General features: G+C 33.1%; 2 long non-coding RNA genes across 2 annotated transcripts in view; both read right to left on the bottom strand.

Moving 5' to 3' along the window:
* Positions 1-3,583: 3,583 nt before the first annotated feature.
* On the bottom strand, positions 3,584-15,016 carry LOC107315075 (uncharacterized). Its single transcript, XR_004307635.2, has 4 exons — positions 13,552-15,016; positions 13,069-13,171; positions 12,347-12,389; positions 3,584-5,580 (listed from the first exon to the last, which is right to left on the bottom strand). It is a non-coding gene; the product is annotated as an uncharacterized LOC107315075 (long non-coding RNA).
* A 3,184-nt stretch (positions 15,017-18,200) lies between these two features.
* Positions 18,201-24,178, bottom strand: part of LOC107315167 (uncharacterized) — a 126,859-nt gene continuing 120,881 nt past the window's right edge. Inside the window, exon 11 of the long non-coding RNA XR_004307593.2 lies at positions 18,201-18,280. This is a non-coding gene — a long non-coding RNA (uncharacterized LOC107315167). The remainder of the gene's footprint in view (positions 18,281-24,178) is intronic.

Below are 24,178 nucleotides of genomic sequence, written 5' to 3'. Positions count from 1 at the left end.
AGTTGAGAAACGTATATTAATCAGGATGAACTCAAAGCAGACTGGTCATGTTTATCAAGAGAATTTCATTTCCCCTTTGAAGGCATGCCCCCTTTGTCAGGGCACTGACGGCTGTTTCAGTGACTTGCTTGAGAATTGCTGAAATTTGAAGTGACAGTTTTGGCAAGTACTCTGGGTAACAGTCACTTCAGACACTATGAAAATTACGTTTATAATGTGTGCAGAAGTAAAATTAAAATGTGAGACTCCACCCGTCCACTGATGCAAACTGCAATAATTCAGTTTCTCGCAGGATGATTCTATTGTTAGAGCTGGATTTTGACTCTGGAATAATAGCACATATTATTTCTAGTAAATGTCTCAGCATACGGCCTTGGTGTAAATATTTAGTCTGTAATTGAAGAGTTAATATTTAATAAAAATTAAAATGAAGAAATCGTAATAGTATTAAGGCCCAGAAATACAATCTCTTTTCATGCTTTCTAGAAGAGCATAGGGACAGACTTACTTATGCTAAGGATTAATGACATGCACAGGAGTCATAAGTGATAAGAAGTAAAACAGTACTTCAGTATTGTCTCTGATAAAGGAAGAGATTAACTGGAAGTTTCCAGTAAAACCCAAAAAACTTACCAGCCTATTGGACAATTGCAGTTAAAATTATTAACTGAAAAGAAAACTTTTGTTGTCAAATAATTATTTTCAATTATTATAAAAGAACATAATATAAAATTTTAAATTGTTATTATTTGTGACATGAAGTGTTGATCTCCCTGAGAGGAGAAGGGCACTACAGAGGGACCTGGATAGATTGGATTGATGAGCAAGGGTAAACTCTTTGAGCTTCATCAGGGCCAAGTGTCAGGTTCTGCATTTTGGTCACAACAACCCTACAGGCTTGGGAAGGAGTGGCTAGAAAACTGCCTGATGGAAAGGGACCTTGGTGTACTGATGGACAGTCTGCTGAATATGAGCCAGCAGTGTGCCCAGGTGGCCAAGAAGGCCAATGGCATCCTGGCTTGTATCAGGGAATGGTGTGGTGAGCACAACTAGTGAAGTAACCCTGCCCCTGTACTTGGCATAGGTGAGGCCTCACCTCGAGAACTGTGTTCAATTTTGGGCACCTCAAAACAGAAAGGACACTGAGATGCTGGAGCAGGTCCAAAGAAGGGCAACAAGGCTTGAGAAGGGATTGGAGAATATGCCCTATGATGAGAGACTGGAGAAACTGGGACTGTTTAAGCACTGGTATAGGCTTCTCAGGGAGCTGGTTGAGTCACCATCCCTGCATGCATTTAAAAACTATTTGAATGTGGTGCTCAGGAACATGATTTAGTGGTGGGTTATTAGTTAGGGTAGTATGGTTAGGTTGTGGTTAGACTTGATGATCTTTTTCAGCCTGAGTGATTCTATGATTCTGAATTTATTTGGAATAAATTAAGTATATTTACTACCTTTCTTTGGATTTGACACTTGCTTTCTTTTCCTCTAAAAGAAGTATACATGAAAATTTCTCTTCTCTCTCCACCTTTTAATCAAAATCTGAAAACAAAGATACTACTTCTCCAATGCAGCTATCATTATGTTAGAATATATTTTTCACTATAATTTGTAGAGAAAAATTGTACAATAGCTTACTTTTCTTCTTCTTTTTATTATTATGTGAAAAGAAAATTATAACTTCTAACAGTATTAGAATGCAGTTTCATGTTAACTATACCAATACACATATACTTTTCAAACCATAGGACAAAAGAACAAGCAATTTTGTTCCATGAATCTCTCAAGTTCCTTTTTTTTTTTTTTTTGCAATTAGTTTTTCAATTTGTTTCTATGAGAACCGTTTCTTGTACATTCTTAGCTCCAAAAATAATTATTTAAATAAGATATTAAATAGTAATTTAAAGTCTATAATGAAATTTTTTTTCTTATATAATAAAGCAAATGAAAACATTCTGCTTGGAAATTTTCAGTTTCTTCTTATGGCATTGGACATAAACACTGATATGTGTAACACATCTGAGACTCTTTTATAGCTTTTTTCTATAGAGATTACTGGATCTATTCAATACAGAAGCATAAAACTTAGATGAAGTAATGTACAAACTCCTTAAATTCAAATCTTGTTCCAAGCCAGAGATGAAAATGAGACCTACAGTCTCATATTTCTCTCATACTGGGGGAAAAACATGAAATTGTTTTCTAGCACAAGTAAAATATTACTAATATTGAAAGAGGGAGAAGAGAAAGACAAAAAACTGAGTTATTTGTAATGGTTATATTAAAATACAAAATAATCCTGAATGTCTTTTCCTTCAAACAGCCTGTGCTTAATGTATCCACTTAAACAAACAGCATAAGCTTAGGTTAGGTGTATGGCAGATGTTATAGATTATGGATTCAGAACTTCATTAGCCCATTTTTCCAAGCTATACCCTGAACGGCATTTCAATGTCTCACATGAACTTGTTGAAGATGCAGACCAATCAGCAGCCCAGGCAGCTAATGACAACTTAAAACATCACTGCACCCACCATCACCTTCTGAGAAACGTTCTTCTAATGTTCACTTGTCCAAATCAGAGGTACTAACATTTGAGCCTAATGGTCCAAACATTTTTCTGCTCTCTAAGCACATATTACAGCATAACCACCCAGACCAGACCTCTTTAATTAGGGCATGTCTTAACTCATACATAATCTTTTGAACTTCCTTTCTTATCCCTCCTATCCCATAGGAGGACGTTTGGATTATTATTTGGTGAGTCATTTATTTGTTTATTTGCAAAGAGAACGAGGTGAGAAACATTAATCATTTGTTTGTTATTCTTGGTTTTCTCTCTCTAATCCCTATGAGGAAATCACTTTTTGATTTTGAGACAGTGACTGAAAAATATATGTCATGGGGATAACAAAAAGCTTCAGTCTTTAGTACTGCCAATGTAAAACTTCACCAACATTGTACTACTGTCAGGGAGTGAACATGACAGAGAGAGAGAGAGAGAGAGAGAGAGAGAACCAAAGTATTAATATCATCACCTAATGAAACAAGTATTTGGTTGACCATTTAATTGATGTATGTCCTTCTTGTAACACATTCCCCTGAACACATCATGCAAGAAAAGCAGAAATCTTTAGCAAGTAATGGCACCAGCCTTCTATTTCATTCTGTCTATCTGCCTATCCAGTCCCTATCTGTCTATTTTAGCTTTCAAAAGAACGTACACAAGGTATATTTGAAGAAAATGGCTATCATGATTACTCATGATTAATAAGGACATCACACTGAGACACTAAAAACTGCCCTGTCTCCTTCATCTGTTCTTTTGGTGCAGTGATTAACCTTTGAGTTTATGAGTATTTTTGCACTTACCTCAGATAAAATATTTTATGACTTCTTACCTTCCAGGCAACTTGGATTAAACTTATCCAATCTGGGAATATAGTAGCCCATAATGACTCTTCCCTCAGAAATCATATCTACCTTCTTACTGTGTTATTACTAAATTCTTTGCACAGAACAGATAGAAAAATCAAAGCAAAAGATAAGACAACTTGTTAAGGTCATATTCCATCTTCCCATACATCATTCATGCTTAATTGATTCCCAACCCCTTCTAGAGACAGATTGCCATAAATAATGAGGGCTGAGAATATGAAAAGATCATTTTCTTTTCCCCATTAATTCCCATTTGTAAAGTCTTCTTCAGCCTTTCCTGAAGTTACTTTGGCAGTGTTCTTACTACTGACTGATCACTGCCCTTCAGCACAGAAATGGGTCAGAAGAAAACATTTTTACTTTTAGCAAAACTATCCATCTCTAACATAGAATTTCAGGTACTCTGCTCTCAATGTCACAGAAAGAAAAACTAAGAGGGGACAAAGGATGTTCAAAGGAATCTAGAAAACAGATCCCCAAAGACTATGTGAGTAGTTTAAAAAGCTACCTTGTTTTGAACTTAGAAACTGACTACTCATAATTTGAGGAGTACTGCTTAGCTTCCTCCTCACACCTATCTGACACCTCCTTCTGCACTGTACAATGAGGGAGCCAACCATTTTTATGAATGTCTCATTAACAGGATGGATGTATATGTGAGTGTCAAACCTGAAATTGCTGTAGGCTTCCTAATCATTTAGAGATAGTGAAGAAACTCTAGAAAAAGAAAAACAAAACAAAACAACTAATAGATCAACATAAAACAAAGCACCAAGCTTTGATTGTTGTTTTCAAAGATCTTCCTGTCTTTTCTGAACATGCTTTCTCTTGTTAATGTAAACAAGTGGAATGTGTATACGTTGCTATCTATAAAACTGCTGATGTAGTCATAAAGAAATAGCACTACCAGAATGAAAAGTTGCATTCAGTCTGCAGAAAGCATTAAAAAGATATCTCCAAAGAAATAGTGTAAGATTCCTCTTGTTGCACTATTTTGAAACACCGATATTAAGAAAAGTGTAACAAATAGCAATATAAGTAGTGAATATTTTGAATTTGGAATATATTCCACTAAAAAAAAAAAAAATAAATAAATGCCTGTATACTATCCTTGGAGGTGAGAAACTGGTTTCTGGAAGGGAATTTGTCACTTCAACACTCCTCTGCTCAATCAGCATGAAAACAAGCAGATGAAAGTCACTTTTGGTTTCAGAGTTCTTTAATTTAAATAAAACACAGAAAAAAAAAAAAAACCAACAAGAACTGAAAGCATAATTGGCCTTTAAAATGTTATCTGATTCTGTCCTGTTTAAATCACATGAATGTGGAAAAAACAAAAAAAAACCAAAAAAAACCCCATAAAAAATCCAAACTCAGATGGCTTTGCCATCCAGTTTACTGTAAAGTACATTTCGAACTGTTGAGTCTTAAACTATCACTACAAACCATCCTCATACTTCCAAATAAAATCTTTATTAAAGTTTGCATCAAAACATAAGAATATACTAATTATCTTAGATGAAGCTAATGCAGCGGCACAAGGAGCACTCTCTACGTTATGTATTTCCTCTTTTAAATCAGAAAACAGATGTTTCTTCATGGGGTAATTTGGAGGAGGATGAAATGCAGATGAAGATTTTTCTTTGTAACTTGCTAACACCTGCCTCATGTCCTTTGGCACTCTCAGAACCCTTTCATGTGCACTGAAGTGGAGAGGGAGGAAAACCAGAGGCTTTATTTGCACCATCTTTTCTCAGAGAGCAGCTTCGTATCATCTCTTCACCATTCTCTCCAGTAAAAATATAAGGTATAAGCTGTAAAAAGCCTTCTTTTATTTTCCCTAGAGATCAACCATTTAGATGCAAGCTCATACAGCTTCATTGTAAGATACGCTTTGTCCAGAGGAACTGTCAAGTCAGAGCAGTGGAAAAAGAGGAATCAGATGAGTTTCCTTTGCAGTTTCCCAGTGGGAGAGCTCTGCTGAAATGCCAGTCCAGCTCTACTGGTTTCTATATCAACAGATGACAGAAAGCAATCCTTGTGTTTGCTTCCCATTTGGTAAATCACAGGTTACATCTGGTCTGGCCTCTATTCTTTCTGAACAGATGGAAATACATGTCCATTATGGATTGTAACAAGGAGCTGAAGAGATGATAGGGACGAATGTCCATGGCAGGGGTAGGAAGGTGAGAAGGCATTAGAAAATAGAAAAGACAAAACCAAAGAATATTTTAAAAATGAAAGAACTCAAAGTGACCACTATTAAAAAATAATACTTCTGGTGAAAAAGGAAGATTAGTAAGCAGCAACACACACTAAACATTTCTTCCATACGTAATGCGCAATTTAATCTACTTGCAGAATAGAAAAGGCCGTAGGCTAATTGACTATATTATCTCCTACTCAAAACTATAGGAAAGAAAAAAAAAATGTTATCAGTCCTAATTCCGAATCAAGGTGAAGCTAGATAAGGCCCAAGGAAACCTGATCTAACTGTGGATGCCCCTGATCATTTCAGGGAAGTTGGACCAGATGGTTTTCAGAGGACTCTTCAAACTCTAAGTATTCTATGATTCTATAATCCTAAAAACAGAAAACATGCAGATAGATGTTCTCTGTAAGTCTCAATCATAAGTTTCATTCTAGATACAGAAGAAAAAAACTTTTTTTTTTTTTAACTTGTTATCTCACACAGAGATATCAGATTTTTAAAATATTTTTCAAACTCCTACTAGAAAACTGAGTGATATTTCAGGCCTTTATTTTCCTTATTTTCCTTTAATCAGTTAATGAATGTCAATTATTTTTTTATTTTTCTTAGTAATATTTTAAACTTTCATAAATGCATAACAATTAAAGATTTCTAGTTACCTCAACAATAAAATACTGATTTTTAGTGAGAATTTGAATTTATAAAGAAAAAATAATAATAATTAAAAAAAAAAATACAAAAAAATACTAGAATTCTACATCTGGAAGTGTAAATGCCCTGAAGTTTTAAAGTGAATTTGCTATGATATCTTCAAATGCATTCAGGTCAAAGTTTAAATTATAGCAAGTCGTCTTGTAGCTACAGAAATGCATACATACAGCACAGACTTTGTAAACTGAAAGAAATAAAAAAGGACCAGTGTTAATCCTTTGGCTAGGTGCAAACTTGTTTTACTCCAAGTAAATATGAACATATATAACAAAATTAAATATCTAGCAAATCTGATGGAAGATTTGGTTATTTTATTTGTAAAACTAGCTACAAAGATGTAATTGACAATTATAGATTACTTTTGAACTTCAGCACAATAAAATCTTTGTGATACAGAACGCAGTATTTCATGCACCCTAGAATTAGAAAATGCAGTACTTAAAATAGATTATTACACCTTACTCTGCTTCCTCCGTACATGCAAAGTGCAGCATGACTATCAACATGTATAGTTCACTCAATGAACAGACATTATTTTATTACCATTATTTGGCATAAGGATCTATGTCTCATCTACTGCATTCTATTCAGCTATTACAGACTTCTTTGTTTCCTCAACAAGCTTTCTATAGGACTATAATTTAATTACTAAACTCTGTAGTTTCTCAGTATTATTGATAATTTATGTTTTTATCTATGTGGAAAAACCAAGCAAATCTATGTTTTAATTAGTTAGTTTGGGAAAGAAAAGCATTTGATATACAAAGAAAGTATAGTCAACAAGTAGTAGTCAACAAGCGTCTAGACGTGTCTAGCCATTCCTTGCCTGTGTACTTAACAATTCATTGAATACAACTGTATTCAAAGCACATCTCCTGTGGTTTTCATTTGTAGAACCAATAGCTTGCCAGCGCAGCATATCAAACATCCAAGTCCTCCACTGCATAAACTATGAACAGTTTCAGAGACCATATACGAAAAGTTATATTTCAGCACTCTGTGCCAATCTATGAAATAGAAAGCAGCTTTGCAGGATGCTTTTCTTGCTCTGACTAGAGTTGTTAAATGGACATGCGTAATTCCATTTTTCTGAAATCATTTCCTGCTTTACCTCCCACAATATAACTTCTGTAGCAAGCAGTGTAGTAAATTTACATACAACAGCCTCTTCTACTACACTGATTTTATTAATCAGATGAACAGGTGTATTTTTCAACATATGATTTAAAACACCTTTGAAACTTTTATTTGAGTACATGGTTACAGAAATGCTGCATATTTATGTATGTTATAATGAAATTGTTTGTTTGTATATCGATCCAAGTTATAAATATTTTAGGAATATATTATTTCATATTGCAGAGCCATTCTTGCAGGTTGATGTGTTTGTTGTTTTTTTTTTATTTTGTTTTTTTCTTTCTTGTTTGTTTGCTTGTCTTTTGTGGTTTTTTCTTCGGAGACAACAGAAAGATAAATTCATTACTAGATGTTATATTTTGTGCCTGGTAGAACTGAAAGGTATCTGAGATAGGAAATACTGATGTGTGATAAAACATGGATTAGAGGATAATTTATTTTCTGATAGCACGCTGTGCTATGCAAACTTGTGACTAAAGACTTTGATTTACTGCTAGAATGCAAAAGAAGCATGAAGAAAGAACAAATGGATCATGATTACCCTTTAGACAACAGAAGGCATCAGGTTAGCATTAAAGTTAAGGAGAAATTCCAGAACATGTGCTTTAAAAACACCTTTATAAAAACACCTATATAGAAACACCTATGTAGTAATTCCTTCATAAAAAAACACTTTCAGATTATGTAGGTAAAAAGATTAGTGCTATTATGGCTAAATTCTTTTAGATTTCAGGCAGGTAGGGTGTTCTGGAAACTGATCATGGAACAGGGACAAAACAGGCTGATTAAATAGAAGATTGTTTTTTGTGCCAGTCATTTTGTATTTGCAGTATCAATATGCAGTTTGTATTCAGTTCTCACTCATCTCTCTTCTGTCCACCGCAATATTTTTTCCTATACTACATTCTGAAGGTTTTGCTATGGTGCTCTCTTTTAAACAATTCAAGTGTTCATGCTCCACTTTTGGAGACAATATCATAGTTTAACAGGATGCATAATCAAAGGAATAAAAAAAACCTAAACAGCCATAATCTTGATTCCTGCTAGTTAAAATCAATCTGATTTCAACTAATATCCATCTTCAATAAATTCAATCTAAATATGAGATAGCAGAAAATCCACACTTGTGCTCCTGTCTCATACTAAGGTATAAACCAAATCATTAGTCTCTCCACCAAGATCAGTGTCCATCAGCCGTTTCTCCACTGCCTATACCCACTTCTTTAATATCCTGGGGACATTTTCTATGGCCTATTTCTCTGTGAATTACATGTAATACTGTACAAGTTTTTAATCTTTTTTTTTCTGTCGTTGTTGCTCCAAAAGTAACAACAATACTTAGGTGAAATTGACATCATAATACAAATAACATATAGGATTTATGTCTTGCACAGAAATTGATGTTCTACTTCTGACAGTAAATAATTTTAAATTAAGTAGAAAGCTTGCCCCAAGGAAAAAATAATAATAATAATAAAACTACTATAACAACAAAAATAAACACATTTCTTTCAGGCAAAAGAATATATTAAGGATGAAACACGTTTGCAGACATATGCTCTGGAAAGTTTATAAACTGGAAGTAATCAGGCTTTGAGCCGGGGAAAAATAAATAAATAAGAATCATTATTGCTATGTTTTGTGCAAGTCCAGAACTGCTTTCAGAAAAACAACCAGGATAATCATAAACAATTTTCAGAAAAGGAAGTAAACAAGTTAGCAAGAAATGAAGAAAATAAGAAAGAAAGGAAAATTAAATTACTGGAAGAATTTCTATGGAAGATGTAGATTTGAACAGTTTCTCAGATAAAGGAGCAGAGTATTGCTAATTTCCTTTTGCCTCCGTATTTATTTCTCCAACTATTCTCTGAAAACCACTTGTGTGGCAAAGGATTATAGGCTTTTTTTGGATGTATGTCTCAGTTGACCACAAGAGGTCAGGAGACCTCTTAATGACGACTTTTAAAATAGAATCAGAAAGGAGACTAGACCAAGTTCCTCAGGTCTCAGTGCATCTTGGTCTTAAAAAGGACAGAAGCTGCAGAACACCTTTGGGCAGTCTGTGCTTGAATGACTGTCCTTAATGAGTAACATCTTTCACCATGTTGAGTTAAAATTCATCTTGTTTCATTTTATTTATTTGTTTGCCATCCTCAAACCACATACCATCCATAAAAACCTATCTTCTGTCCTGTTGATGCAGGTGCAAGGTTTCCCCCAAACCATTTCTTCTTAAGGCTCAAAAAGCCTGGATTTCCTCAGCTTCTCCTTACAGGGCAAGTTCTTTAACTCAATTTTTGTGGATTCCATTGAACAAGAAAGAATTTAACCAGTTAAGTTCCCCCTTTAAGAAGACCTATCTCCCTGCCAAGAAGAGAATGCCTAGCAAAGAAGATAACCTGACTTCTGTAAGATTTCTAAGAGAGAAAAGCACCATTTTCTCTCTACTGGCTTTCTTTTGTAACTTTCTTTGTGTTATTGTTACTGTCATTCTCAAATCATAAAATCAAACATACTGTTGCAAGGTTTTATTGGTTTTATTTCTTTGCTTTATACCCTTTTCTCTGTAAAAGTCTCTTCCTCTCACATGCTATCTTCACATTTTCCTCTCATTTAGCATATCTCTTCAAATATTTAAAGGAAAATCCAAGATCTATGTGGCTTCTGATCACTGTCCTTATTTCACATTCTGTCAATCACCTCTCTTCCCTACCAACACAGACCTAATAGCTTATTTTATACCACACCTTCTGTCTTTCTTGTTTTCCTCCACATTTCTCAACTGACCTTTGCTATTTATAGTATTAGGACATTTAAAGCAACTGGTTAGCAGAGTACTCCTGGCACTGAACATGTGTTTTCACTGAAAGAACAACTCCACAGATTAGGAACCTAGCCTTGATGAATAATTAAATTATTTGTAAGAGCTTATAGCTGTTGGGAAGATGATATGCAAATAAATCACATCCGCTGAAGTCAACTTCATCACCTTTAAAATACTTTAAATAGCTAATTTTTAGAAAAATCACTAGCACACTTTAGAGCTGTGTGTATTTCAGAATTTCAAGTGGCTGAAAAACAAGTATTGATTACTCTTCAGAAATAGCATTTCTCCTTATTTTAGTTTTCTATAGATAGATTCTTATCAAATAAGAGGATGGCCTATTAGCCTGATTATTTGCAAAGAAATGTGATCTGCTAGTGGTCATGTTTTACCTACCAGGTGAATAAATACATTTATTATCCAAGGATGCTAATCTGGTAGCTTTTACCAGAGGCACAGTTACCTGTAAAAATGCATGTGCATGCAACTTTAGTATTATTTTCTTTAAATCTTTAACATCTCATTCAAATATGCGGAAGGAAAATTCCGTGTATTGGAGAAAATAAACATAAAACTTAGGAAAATCTTAATGTAAACTGGATTCCTGAAAATAGTTAAATCTTTTATCTACTAGTTCTCAGCTTTTGGGTGAAGTAATAAAGAAGAATTACTTGTGTTTGTCTATGGTTTTCTCAGAAAAGTCCTCTGCTAATCAAATAAAAATCAAACTGGAACTATTCCTTCTAATAAGTAAAACCTATCCAGGTTTGCAATCCAGCTTACTCTTTTAAAAATATATTATTTAAATCCAAAATGGTTTTGCTTTTTTTCCCCTCTAAATATCTTATTATAGTTTAGCATTACCTACACTGTACTACAACAGAACAATCATTCTTTACCACACAGATTTTATCCTAACAAGCTAAACAAACAAACAAAAAAAATCCAACAAAAACAAAACTGAGTCAAGTCAAATGTCTTTATAAATTGTCTGTACAGTAATTCACCAGTACTGCTCTTCCAGCTGACTAAAAAGTTGCCACACAGAGGAGCTGGAAAAGGTGCAATTTCTTTTTCCTGATTACAGGCAAAATGGGATTTTCATCGTTTATCTCAAAACATTTTTTTCTACATTTTCCTGAAAGTACAATTTAATAAATAGTTATTAATACTTCTAATGCTTCCTATGGGAGAATGTTAAATCATAGCCAAACCACATCTTTCCTCCTACCACTTGCTGAAAGCAGAGAAAGCAAGCCAACAAGACGGAATTCTGTAATTACTGGTAGAGGGTAGTTCTCTCACTACAACCAAAAAAAGAGTTTTAATTAAGAGTTTTTAAAAGTTTCTTGAAATGGAAGAACATTCATTTGGTTTCATTTAATTATCCATCCTCTTCTTGTACTCTTTTAACTTGCCTCACTTTTATCTAATTTTTTATTAATTATAACTGTATAGAGTGATGCAACAAAAATAGGTTGCAATAAATTGTGGAACTATGCATGCTTTCCTTCATATTTTAAGATACTTTATATTAAGAAATATTTAAATGTTTCAGTTCCCTAATTATTTCTTTATTTATTCCATGAGGAGTTAAAATCAACATTAATTTAATCTATTAAATTTAATAATATATAAAATATTAATATTAATATTAATTTAATAAATTGATTAATTTAATCAGATAGAACTGTAATGTTTTCCTTTCTTTTTATCAAATAAATTTGCAAGTATTGTAAAAAAAAAAAAAATAAATCATGTCATTAACTTGATGTGATTGAGATTACTGTGTGCATACATGATTTTCATATATAATTTGAAAATATGCTGCCTCTACTCACTGATAAAGGGAAGATCTTTTAAATAATTTGCCAGCAATATATAATCTTTTCTTCTGAATGCTCTTTAGGGTCCTTTTATTGAAACATTTTAGAACAGAAATTAGGAATGTTCTGGATTTTGAAAATACATTTAGAAATACAACAAATCTTAGGGAAGGGAAAGGGAACACATGGAATACTTACTGGATTGAAGTTACTGCTAAATCCTGTCATGAGATGTTCTGAACTGGATAAAGAAAGAAATATGAAACTAGGTTACATACTGTTTATACAAACTATCATGTCACAGCAATAGATTAAATATGTTCCTGTTTCAACTTGTTCCAAAGACTAAACATGATTTGCACTACAGTTGTGGAGTATACAGAAAACACAGAGAGACAGAGTGTTGAACTGTGGTGCCAGATGATAAATTAATTGTACTTACCCCACAGTAGTGACCATGGCACTCTGGCCACTCCACTCATTCTTCTCACTAACAGCTCCCCTTTTTGACATCAGAAGCCTGAAGCAACTTCAAATAAGCTCTAGTTTTCTTTTCTAATACAACATATGTTATTTTGCCCCTAGAATTATCGTAATCCAAAACTCAAGACAAAAAAAAACAAGTCAAAAAAAAAAAAAAAAAAAAGGTATTTTGCACAGACAATTTTACAGATTAATATTTTGTTACTGGTACCAGACAACAGTTCCAGATTAATATGTACCAAAAGATGCAGTTTAAGAAGAATTGATCTAATAATTTAAGTCATCAAAGACTTTGAAGTATGTGCATTTTTAAACTTTGAACTGAAGCCTAAGATAAGATGAATATTCATTATTAGCTGGTTGTGTAATAAAGCTGAAAATAATGCAATTATCAGGTGAAAACAAAAAGTAAGCCAACAAACCATCTTTCACATTACCTTCTGCATTCACTCTTTTTTCCTGTATGTTTTTCTAAAAGCAGTTTACACTATCTTTTCCTCCACAGCATATTTTCTCCACAGAAAACAGTTTCCTGCTGATCTGGCAGGAAATGAACAGTGAAAGAGTTTAGGGAAAACAAGCAGAATTCATAAAAAATTAGTACAATCTGATTTATTACTAAATATATGAGATTAACCTTCTCACACACTTTTTACCTATCCCCACCAGCAATACCAGAAATAAATACTTGACTGACAGGCTGTTCTATAAAATCCTGCAACTAAGCTTACAATCTTTGGCATCAACCATAAATTCAAAACGCAAAATGGGATTATTTCATTCCCAGTGAATTAGTGTCCCTGTTAATAGAATTCTTAATACATATAATCATATAAATGTCAGAGAGAAAATCTTTTAACAGGCTTTCACTGTGCTGTTATTTCCAGTGCAGAGCTAGGAAATTGGCCAGGTCCACACACCTTTGGGAGCAATGTCTTATATATCTCCATCGTTGGTCTTTTTATCTAAAATACCATGCAGAAAAAGAAGCAGGTCACGGGTTTTATCAAGGTTTGCCAGATCTATAAAGCATCATCAGTTCCTCTATTTTTTTTTTTTTTTCCTATCTTTCCCTTAGATTTAGTCCAAAAGACAAGCAGTGTTTAATTTAGATCAGAGCCAGCTTCTCAAGCTTGTTAGTATAAATCTTCTAGAGAGTAATATGATACAGTCCTTTACAGGTACAAGGAACAAGTTTTGACATTCTTGGTTTCTTAAACCTGAGCCAAATCTGTCAGTGAATATCTTGCTCAGCAGACTGTACTTGCAATGAAATTGTGCACCTCAGAAAGTCACAGACCTTGATCAGTACAGGTTTTCTTAAAAAAAGCTCTAAAAGACTTTTGTCTCTCGAAATACTGTCTGAGGTTGTAGGCTGTCAGTCTGTGTGAGGTAGTTTGTTGAGATTTTTGAGATGACTGAAGTACATGGAACTCTGAATGTTTATGTTCCAAAATTTTTAAGCATTCTATTTCAAACCTAAAGTTTACTGCAGTTCAGAAAAGAACAATCTTTTCTTCTATTTCTTCCTCTTCTCTTTATACATTATTATATATATATATTTATATATACACACATACACTTGTGTATACGTATTAAATCAACACAAGACATTTACAGAAAATAAATTCTAAATAATTAATAGATAATTACTTGATCGTAAGTATTTGGGTAGGAAACGAGATTATTATTAATATTATGATTTTTATTATTATTTGAATTAGTAAATTAGGTCATAATGAGTTAAATATTCTATTGAACTTAATTTATACAAATAAAGTTTATTTTTTACAGAACAAAAACTTGTGTGAGAATACAAGACTCAGACTTCAGATTCAAATATTCAGGTGGAAAATTAGTCTGCATAATCTTTTAGCTAATTTCACTCAACTTTATGTGTTCACAAGTTTTGGCTTGGTTTATAATTTATGGTTGCCTTCTATGTGAATATTTTAACTGGGAAAAAAAAAATCTGTGTTTGCAAGAGAAAAATTCTAAATTACCATGCATTAGTAAGTAATTAAATAATAAGTTACAAGTCATAAGTAATTCAGGGAGGATGGACATTTGCATAGAATTTTAAAATTTAATATGTTACAGAGTTGTAGTAAGCATTTATACACACTACTAAATGCCATCACATTCAATGGCATTTGAATTCACTACAAAGTATATTTCTAAATTAGGATTATGCTGTGCTTTTAGAGACTAAACTTGTCAAGAAGCCTCACATGAGGCTACAAATTTCTGTCCATGACATAAACAGAAATATTCCACAAACACTTTCTGAAAAGTGAACATTCCAAAATTGCTATTTGATCAGTTCATTAACAAAAAAGCTAATTATACAACTATTTCCTTTGCACATACAGAGCTGAGAGCATATTTTATTTTTCAATTGATCTTATTTCACTAGTTGAAGAAGTCCAACAGCATATGTGCAAATATATATATATAAAATATTCTGTTGGATATTCAGATCATCATAAATATCTGTTTCAAAGGTTCTATTCAAAACTGTCTCTTAAACTTATATTTAGAGTGCTGCATGGTAAAACAGTAAAATGAAATAGCACTATTAAAATTATTGTTCCATAGATGGGATCATTATGCTAAAATGATTCCCCTAGCCCATTTCTGTTGCTGAGAGGCTGTCTCAGCTCCTTTTGCATTTTAATTTCCTATCCAGTGCTTTCTCTCTCAAAAAATCATATCAGAACAATTTAATTAAATATCCTTAAATGAAAAAAGTTCATTTGATAGATACACTGAAAATTTTACTGGCAGAAAGATGTAAGGGCCAAGAGTACTAATTCGCATACCTTGAATATCAAGACAGGCATCTTCTTTGAACAGATGCATTCTTCTTAACTTTAAACGTAGTTCTGTGTCTTAGTTCATGAATTTATTTTTTTTTTTTTTTCTGTTGATTGATACTTCAAATAAAATATTTCACAGATTTTCTGATCTCTTGCAGGTAATGATTCACAATTATCCAGGTATTAATTATTTGATAAAGCATAAAATTTAATGCCTAAGATTATTATCAAGATTCCTTTTGTAGTTAAAGTGACAAACTCTGATCATCTAGATGCAGCTCTTCTCATCATTAAGGGAAAAAAAAAGAAAAAAATAATTAATAAAAAAACCTAATACTTTTTTTTTTTTTTTCTCTCCACTAACTAAAAATGTATTCTACTCTGCATGGTCCTGGTTGAGCTCAACAAGACCTAATCTAAAGTTAGACTGCATAAAGAAAAAAAATCAGCGTAAGGGAAATTACTCTAACTGGTTTTAAGATAATAGAATTTTGCATGTTTAAACAGATTTTGAGGTAAATTCTTCCTTTACCAACACAGTTTTACAGCTTCTGGACTACATTATATATTTTAAAATACTGCTACTGGTAAAATTAAAACCATACTGTTTAATACATAGGTTGCTCCAAAAGTAATGTCTCCTATTTGTTTCCAAGGAAACCACAACATATACAAAGAGCCACATAACACTACTTTATAAAGCAAACTCTCAGCTACAAAACATTAGTTTTTCAACATAACAATTATTATTACCCGTAAATTTTCACCAGGTATGAACAAGAGCCTTAAGGCTCATAAAATTCTGCACCAGCAGAGGTGATTCACTATCACTGTCTCTACTGCTGAAACACACAACCCACTTTCTCCCGTTTTCACATTCACTAATCAGTCTTCATAAACATGCAGCAAGTACCAGTGAAATGTGAATGGCTGCAGTTTTTTTCTTCACAGATGAATTCAGTGACAAAGCTTTGCTTCATACACACTTCAATGTCAGATATCATTTTGTCAGCCCTCCCCTCTGCTGCCGCGCAAGAAAATGTAATGGAATATTGGTGGGAAGGTTCAACCTCTACTGCCATACAAGCAGCATTCCCCTCAGACATCACTGGCCAAGATAGTAAAACAGAAGACACTACTTTCAGAGCAGACCTCATAAATTTTTAGTGAGGAAATATTGAATGCTCTCTGTAAGATATAGCATTTCACTTTTCAATACCCTGACAGTAAAGGAAACATCAGAATAGACTTTTTTTTTTTTTTTTTTTTTTTTTGAGAACATGAGAGAGAAAAGAAACAGCTTTACAAACAGAAATTTCTTGTACATAAATGTATTTGATAGATATACGTGGGAAGACTTGCAATCTTCACTACTTATGCAAGCAGACCCAACCAAATAAATAAGTAAACAAACAAACAATCACAACAAAGTAATTACATTTTTGCAGATGAAATTTTGAATCTCAGTGTATTCTACACAATATATCTTAAATAATGAAGATTTAATTTAGCACACATTTCTAAATGGAATAATCTTTAATTATTCTGAATTATCAATCAAAATGTTCATTGTTAGTATTCATGGTTTCTTTCATGCATTTTCCAGTTCAGTCTGCTCTTGATTTACTTCTGCATTATTCTCTGGGTTCCCAGATACTTTTGCATATTTACACATACCAAGTGACAACTATAGACAAGGACAACTGTGTCTCTAATAATGGAGAGATTATCAAAACCACACTTCCGTTAGTATAGTAGCACTATGGAATTTCATTATGCTGTGTAAAGTAATTTGTTTGTTCTTTTTTTTCTTTATAATTAATTTTTATTCTTAAAATAATTTTTATTATTATTAAAAAAAAAAAAAGAAAAAAAAGCACAAAGAGTAGAAATTAAATGCATATGAAAATTAATGAAAAGGAAGACCCAGGTTTTGATCTCATAAGTTCTCATGTTCTAGTGTTTCTTTCAACCTAGAATATGAGTTCAGTTATAAATGTATTCACCCAGAATTGCTCATATATTATCCTTTACATTTAATTAAAACTTATCAAGATTTTGTGGTACATAAGATTGAAAACTTTTAGTCCTTATGTTCTGCAGTAAATAGTCTTTTCACAGAGAAGTGTAAAAGACTTTAATTAAAGCCATGCAGTCTCATAAATAAGTATTACATAAATTATATGATTTGAGGAACCATTCATTCAATCACATGGAAGTCTGGAAATAGGTGTTTTGAAACAGCTGGGATAAGATGTATAAGCCATATAAGCAAGAATTCTGTAATAATAGAACCAGACCGATATACCTCACATAACAGTCCTCCTCCTCTACCATCATGAAGGTCTTAACTGGTGGAACATGTGTTGAATAATTCTACCCTCATACCTATCCTATCTTCCTAAATTGATTAAAAAGAATTAATATTGGAAAATTAGCATTAAATAGATGAGTTTTCTGTTTGTGCTCTACAGTACTCTGTCATTCACTAACTAAGATTCAGATCAAGATTAGTTCACTGTATTGAGAGCTGTTCCACAGTATGTAGTGTTTTTTTAAAATAAGGAATAGCTCAATCTGGTTTGTCTGAAAATGAACAATTCATTAAAATAAGAAACCTGCATAGACCCTCAACAGCTTCCTCTCCAACAGAACATAAACGTGCAAAACTAAAGGACATAAAATTAATATTCTAGTAAGCTAGATCATGATAGTATTTCAAAGACAAAACTCATTCTATACATGGTAAACTTTCATATGTATAAGAGGCTAAATTAGTTCTTACCCTGCTCATATATTTTCTGATACTGTTGTTAGTTCCAGTTGATACCTGTAAATGATCATATCTTATCAATATTTCAGAGGAAGGAGAATAATGTATTTCTGAGATGCTCTGGCATATCTGGAATTATACACTGTTTTAAGATTTTCACAAACATAATAATAAATGCAGAAGAGCTAAGATTCATTTCAGAGGTCAGATCAAACTGAAGGAACTAAAAAATTATCATGAAGCATGCAAAAATAGAAAGAATAGATTTATAAATTAAGAGATCGCTGCATGCTAGCAGAAACATGATACATTTTTAGAATATCAGACCACTTTCAGTGGTTTCTCTGTCTTTGGCCACCTGTGTAACTATTGCTTAATCACTTTCAAGAAACATGTTATAGGACACAACATTCTCTTTAGAGGCAAAGAAAGCAAAACAAGAGTAAATTGACATCAAAACTGTACTATACAGCCAAAGGAAAACCTTTGTAAGCAGATCAATTCTATTTGTTTTCCTTTCTACTGATGTATTTTTAATGGAACTGTCATGCACTGGAACAGGTATTAGGTGATGGTGAGCATTATATGATAATTTCAGCTATGAAAGATGCCAAATGGCTCAGACAAAAACAATCAAAGAGGTAGTAAGCTGAGTGGTAGAGAACACAGACAAATGAAGGCATGAGTGCAGAAAGAAAAAAAGAAATCATACATGCCTCTCCATATGTACTGTCATTTACTTTGATCACATTCCCATCCAGTTAGAATGCTTAAAAATCTTATGAAATACAAAATCACATTGAAAGGTTGCACTAATAAAAACCCAGATTACAAGACACAGAGAGAAAATACAAACAGAAAGCTGAAGCTGTGGAGGAAGGGAAGGTGTTCTTTCACAAGCAATGCACAATGCAGATAACCAAAGCTGAAGAGGAGTAATGGGAAAAGGGGCACAAAAAGCATGAATTCACATATTAATTTGATACAAATAAATAAATGAATAAAGAGACCAAATCCTTGTCTTTGATTTATACTAGCAGAGTAACCCCAAGGACTTACAAGGGACCTACGGATTTGAGAACAAATAAGGATGGCTGTCAATTAGAACTTTCTCACTGAAGACATAATTTAAGAAAAGTGATGCATATATATTGTCAAGGACTTTTATAATGAAAAATGCTTAATAGTTTCAGTTTTAAAAAGAAAATAATCTAATTTCTAAGAAGAATAGTGAGGAGGTAGAACCCTCTATTGTGTATTTGCACTCTTGGGTGTGTTTTCAACTATCAATTGTAACTCAGGAAAACAAACAAACAAAAACACTGATGGATTTGTAGACATTTCATAGAGTAAAATTTTGCATTGAAAAATTGTTCTTTTAAATTTTTAAGAGCAACCTGAGTAACTGTAACCCATAAGATAATTTTTTTAATCTATTTGGAAGCGATGAACAATGTAAGCCATTTGAACGCATTACAAAGTATTGTGCTTAAAGTGATAGTTTTCTGAACAGTTATAAACAGTGGAGGTATAGGAGGCAATAAATGTATCTTCCATCTGCTGCTACTGCCTTCTTATCCAAAAAGGATATAAAATTTCTGTATTCTTTCTCCCCAGAGTAATAATGCAAGTTAAATCCTACGAAGTAAGAAGCTTTGTGTTATTTAGACTTTTGAAAGCAAAGTACTGGACTGAATAAGAGTAAGATAAGGAAAATATGTCTTCTGTGAGTTTATGTAACAATGAAAGACACATAATATACTCTCATTAAAAAAAAAGAAAAGAAAAAAAATCTTACCTAGCTGCTGCTTCCTTCCTTACTCTAAATAAATATTACACTTAGGATTCAGAAAAATATTCAGAATATTTTCACTGTGAGGACTAGTGCACAGCAGGTTGCATAAGGAATTTGTACAGCCTGTACTTTTCAAGACTTTTCTGGAGCCCTGAGCAACCTAATCAAACCTCAGAGTTGACCCTCCTTTGAAAAGAAAGGTGAACAGAGACTACCTGAAGTCCCTTCCAACATGAATTTTTCAACAACTCAGTGAAATATGAATTGCTTAAAGTGAAATGCATGTCTTATAATGCCACTAACTGAAAAATAGAAAATCATAATCATTTACCATTAAGCACTCTATAACTGAAGCAAATCCAATAGTGAGAACTACCTTTAGGATTCACTGTATGTTGATTTAGTTTCAAAGCATGGGTCGTTTGAACAGGTGTATTTACTAGAGCTTTAGTTTTCTTTGTGAATGGAATTATTACATAATACTCATTTCAGATTCTTTTGTGAAGGTTCTGTTAGCACAGAAACTCAAGATCTAGAAGTGTAAGAGGTGTCCAAGCCAAAAAGTTATAGAAAAATACTAGGCACATGCATTAGAAGGAAGACTAAGAGTGATTCCTGCTCAGAAGGCCATTTCTTTTAAGCCATTATAATGCTTACTTATGTCTTATTTCTTGTAATTGGTTTGAATTATGGAAAAGAGAAATTGTCTGAATTAAGCTATATCACTTGTTTTATCTTTAAAATGTTGCTTATTATAAAAATCCAAACAAAAGGGAGAAAAGGGACCAAAAAAATTAGATTTTCTGCATTAAATCATGTGACCTAAAATATAGCTATGCTCTCTAAGTTTTAACTCTCTTCAGGAATTGCCACTCATAAGGGTAAGAGACCAATAAAATTCTGAATTTTATTTCCAAAAGTCATAACAAAACAGGATGTTAGGGAAGCCTTGAGTCACTATTTTCCATTCTTAAATTTTGCCCTCTGTTCATTCGTTCCTTTATAATTAAATACACACTTTATAACTAAAATCCATCTCCACATGAGTTATCTCCAGAGAGATACATTTGGAAGAAGTTTTCTCTAGTGTTTCTGACTCTGCTATGGGAAACGAAAGAATTTAAGCATCTAGGGTTGATCCTACAATATTTTACTTTAGCCTAAAACCACACACATTTCTTTTTTCTCTTATGTCTTTATCTGAAGTGAGAAATAAAAAAATTTAGAAATCTCATATTTGATAGGAATTTCTCATAACGTGTCCCAAAAGATTACCTGGAACAACACAGAGATGTTTAATTTCTTGACAATCTTACATTCCTCCTTTTCTTTCATTTTACGACTATTAACTCTTTCACTTCCTCACTTATCCATAATTTATATATCATGCCATAATCTAGCTCAAAAAAAAAAAAACAACAAAAAAAACAGTGAAAAAGTTGAGCCCACAAAATTTCAGAAAAACCCATGAAACGAAGCAACAGCAATTAAAATTCAGCACATGCTAAATCTGTTCTCCCCACTGAAGTTTACTTCTCTTAGAGTGTTTCTACGGCAGACATAGACCTACATGATTAACACATCACCCTTGCAGTATGATAGATTAGTTATGAAATACATTAAAATTATACAAATGTTTCTGCCTTAACCTCCTCATTTAACATTTCTCCATATGGCAGATGAGCAACAAAATCTGGTGCCAAGATTGAAAATTATTGAAATATTCCACTCCATAAACTGAATTTGTAGCAGGTGTGTATGAAAGTGAAGGAAAATTAAGAAAAGCAAGTTAAAACTCTACAACATCTACTACATAATACCACCTCTCAACATTTATTCTGAATTTCACTGACAGTCACAGTGATCAATAAAAATAATAGAAAGTACTTTAAGTTAACCTTTAAAACATACAAGTACACAGAAAGCTCTCAGCAGTAAACAAAGTGAATTGCAAAGCAAACAGGAGTAATCAATGCCTTTTGAAGAAATCCAACTGGAATCCAAAATGGGCTCAATTAATAAATTTTTAGGAAAGACTGGAAGAACACCAACATTGGAAAGGCCTAAGGCTACTTTTTCCTTTAATGATGTATTCAAAAATGATCATGAAAACTTGACCTTCACAGAACAAAACACAAATTTCAAAGTGTTAAAGGACACACAGCTTATGGAAACAACAGTCAGAAGAATAGTTCCAGTTCTTGTCTTGGTGACAGTACACACCAAGACCAACCCTATCAGCTTTTAAATGTGATATTCATAGGGCCCATTTTAAGGTCTTATTCAATTTTTCCCAATCAAGCAACATATTTTGGATCATTTTCTGCAGTCTTGAAAAAAACAGCCCAGTCTAGATCTTCCAGATTGATATCTTAATTATTCAGCACTTATCTCTGCAGTCCATCATTATTACTTCCAAACAGTCTGGCCTCATTCTATCTAGTTTCACATACAAAAAAAGAATATATGCATTACTCTCACATTTGAGTTATGATTGCTAAATTCAAATTTTTAAGTGAAATATAAATTTGACACAGAAAAAAAGATTCATGTTGAAGAGATTCCTTTTTAAAATCTGTAGCCACTGTCAGCTTTGTGTAAGAAGGTAAGTTTATTTTGTGCCAGTCAAAACAGAAAAGTAGATATTTGTGTCTGCCAGTCAATATACAAAAGTCAAAAAGCAGTGCATCAAAGTCATGGAAACAAGGGACCAAGTTAGGAGAAAATGTTGTTTTCCTTATGTTCAACTTTCTCCTACCCCTAGTTTCCCAGCCGACCTCTGGTAGCTTTCACAGACTCCCTCAGGAGGCTAGCCACTTGTCCTGTGCAATTTGTAATCTTTTCTTAGTATCTAGCCTAAACATTTCCTGTCTTAGCCTGAGGTCACTGATCCTTGTCCTATATCTTCTAAGACTGCTGAATAATTCCCTGCTTTCAGTTTCCTTTGCTATTTTGAAGGCATGAAACTGAGAGGAAAAAAAAATACAATAAGGAAAGAAGACAGATAAAAAAATAAGAAACATACCTTAGATTTCCCAGTCTGTAAGCTACAACAGGATTATCGAGATTTTTTTTTTTTAGGTTTTTAAACTTCAAGTTTTGTTGAAAAGTTATAAAGAAGTTATACGATGGCTACAAACCGATGTTACAGTGCATAGGTCACTCAAAAGTAACACCACCTATTTATTTCCACGGAAACTACAATGGGGGCAGAGAGCACAATAACACTGTTTGATAGAGCAAATTCTTAGCTACATTCACCACCATTACCAGATTCACTGGGATGATCCAAATGATGAGATTGAGATGTTTTTCATTTAACGATGTGACAGCTGTGCATGATTCTCCAGAAAGGGGCTTGTTTTTCATATCACTTCCTTTAAACACCACCCACCACCTCATTATGCTGACACCATTTGATCTCCATAAAAATTCTGCAAGTGTTGATAAAAGTCAGTGGGGGCAATTTTTTCAGCATAGAGACATTCTGTTATACACCTTTGCTTCATATGTACTCCTATGACAGACACCATTTTGTCAGACTGCCCCTCTGATGCCATCTGTCTCACAGCAACAAACTGCAACAGAACATTGGAGGAAAAGTTCAACCTTGTCATGGTTTTACCATCTGTGATCCATATTCAACATCATAATGATGTGCAGTGCAGTGAATGTTAAAGAGTTAATTCCACGGGTCCCTCCACATGCAACTTCATTTCTTTATAATATAAATAGTAAAAATTATCCTTGTTAGAAAAACTTGATGAGTTCTCAGTTATTCTATGAATAAGGTAGATACTGCAGTACTCATGTTAAACCTGTATTTTAGGGACTCTTTTCTCAAGATATGAAGAGAGAGATTTACTATGGCTTATTTGTTACTGCTTTATTGTGACTATTTAAATCCCAGTTTTGAGAGACTGAACTTTCTTCGGGGAAAAAAATGGCACAAACTGAATTGAGCATGCACAACATATTCTGAACCTAATTTTCCTCATCCTTCTTTACCTTGCACAAATTATAGAATTGACTGCTGGATGTAGTTCACTTTTTTTTTTTTTTTTTTTTTTTCCTCCAGTGGGAAAAGACTGAAGTAACTTTACCTGAAAATCACCTTCTTACTGATGCCTGAAAAGCTAACAGAAAACCTTACACTACCA

This window comes from Coturnix japonica, chromosome 5 (genome assembly GCF_054131305.1).
Source record: "Coturnix japonica strain WE chromosome 5, WE-NBRP24, whole genome shotgun sequence".
Classification (NCBI taxonomy): Eukaryota; Metazoa; Chordata; class Aves; order Galliformes; family Phasianidae; genus Coturnix; species Coturnix japonica.
Note: the sequence above shows the minus strand (reverse complement) of the source record. Positions and strands in the feature narration are given on the sequence as shown.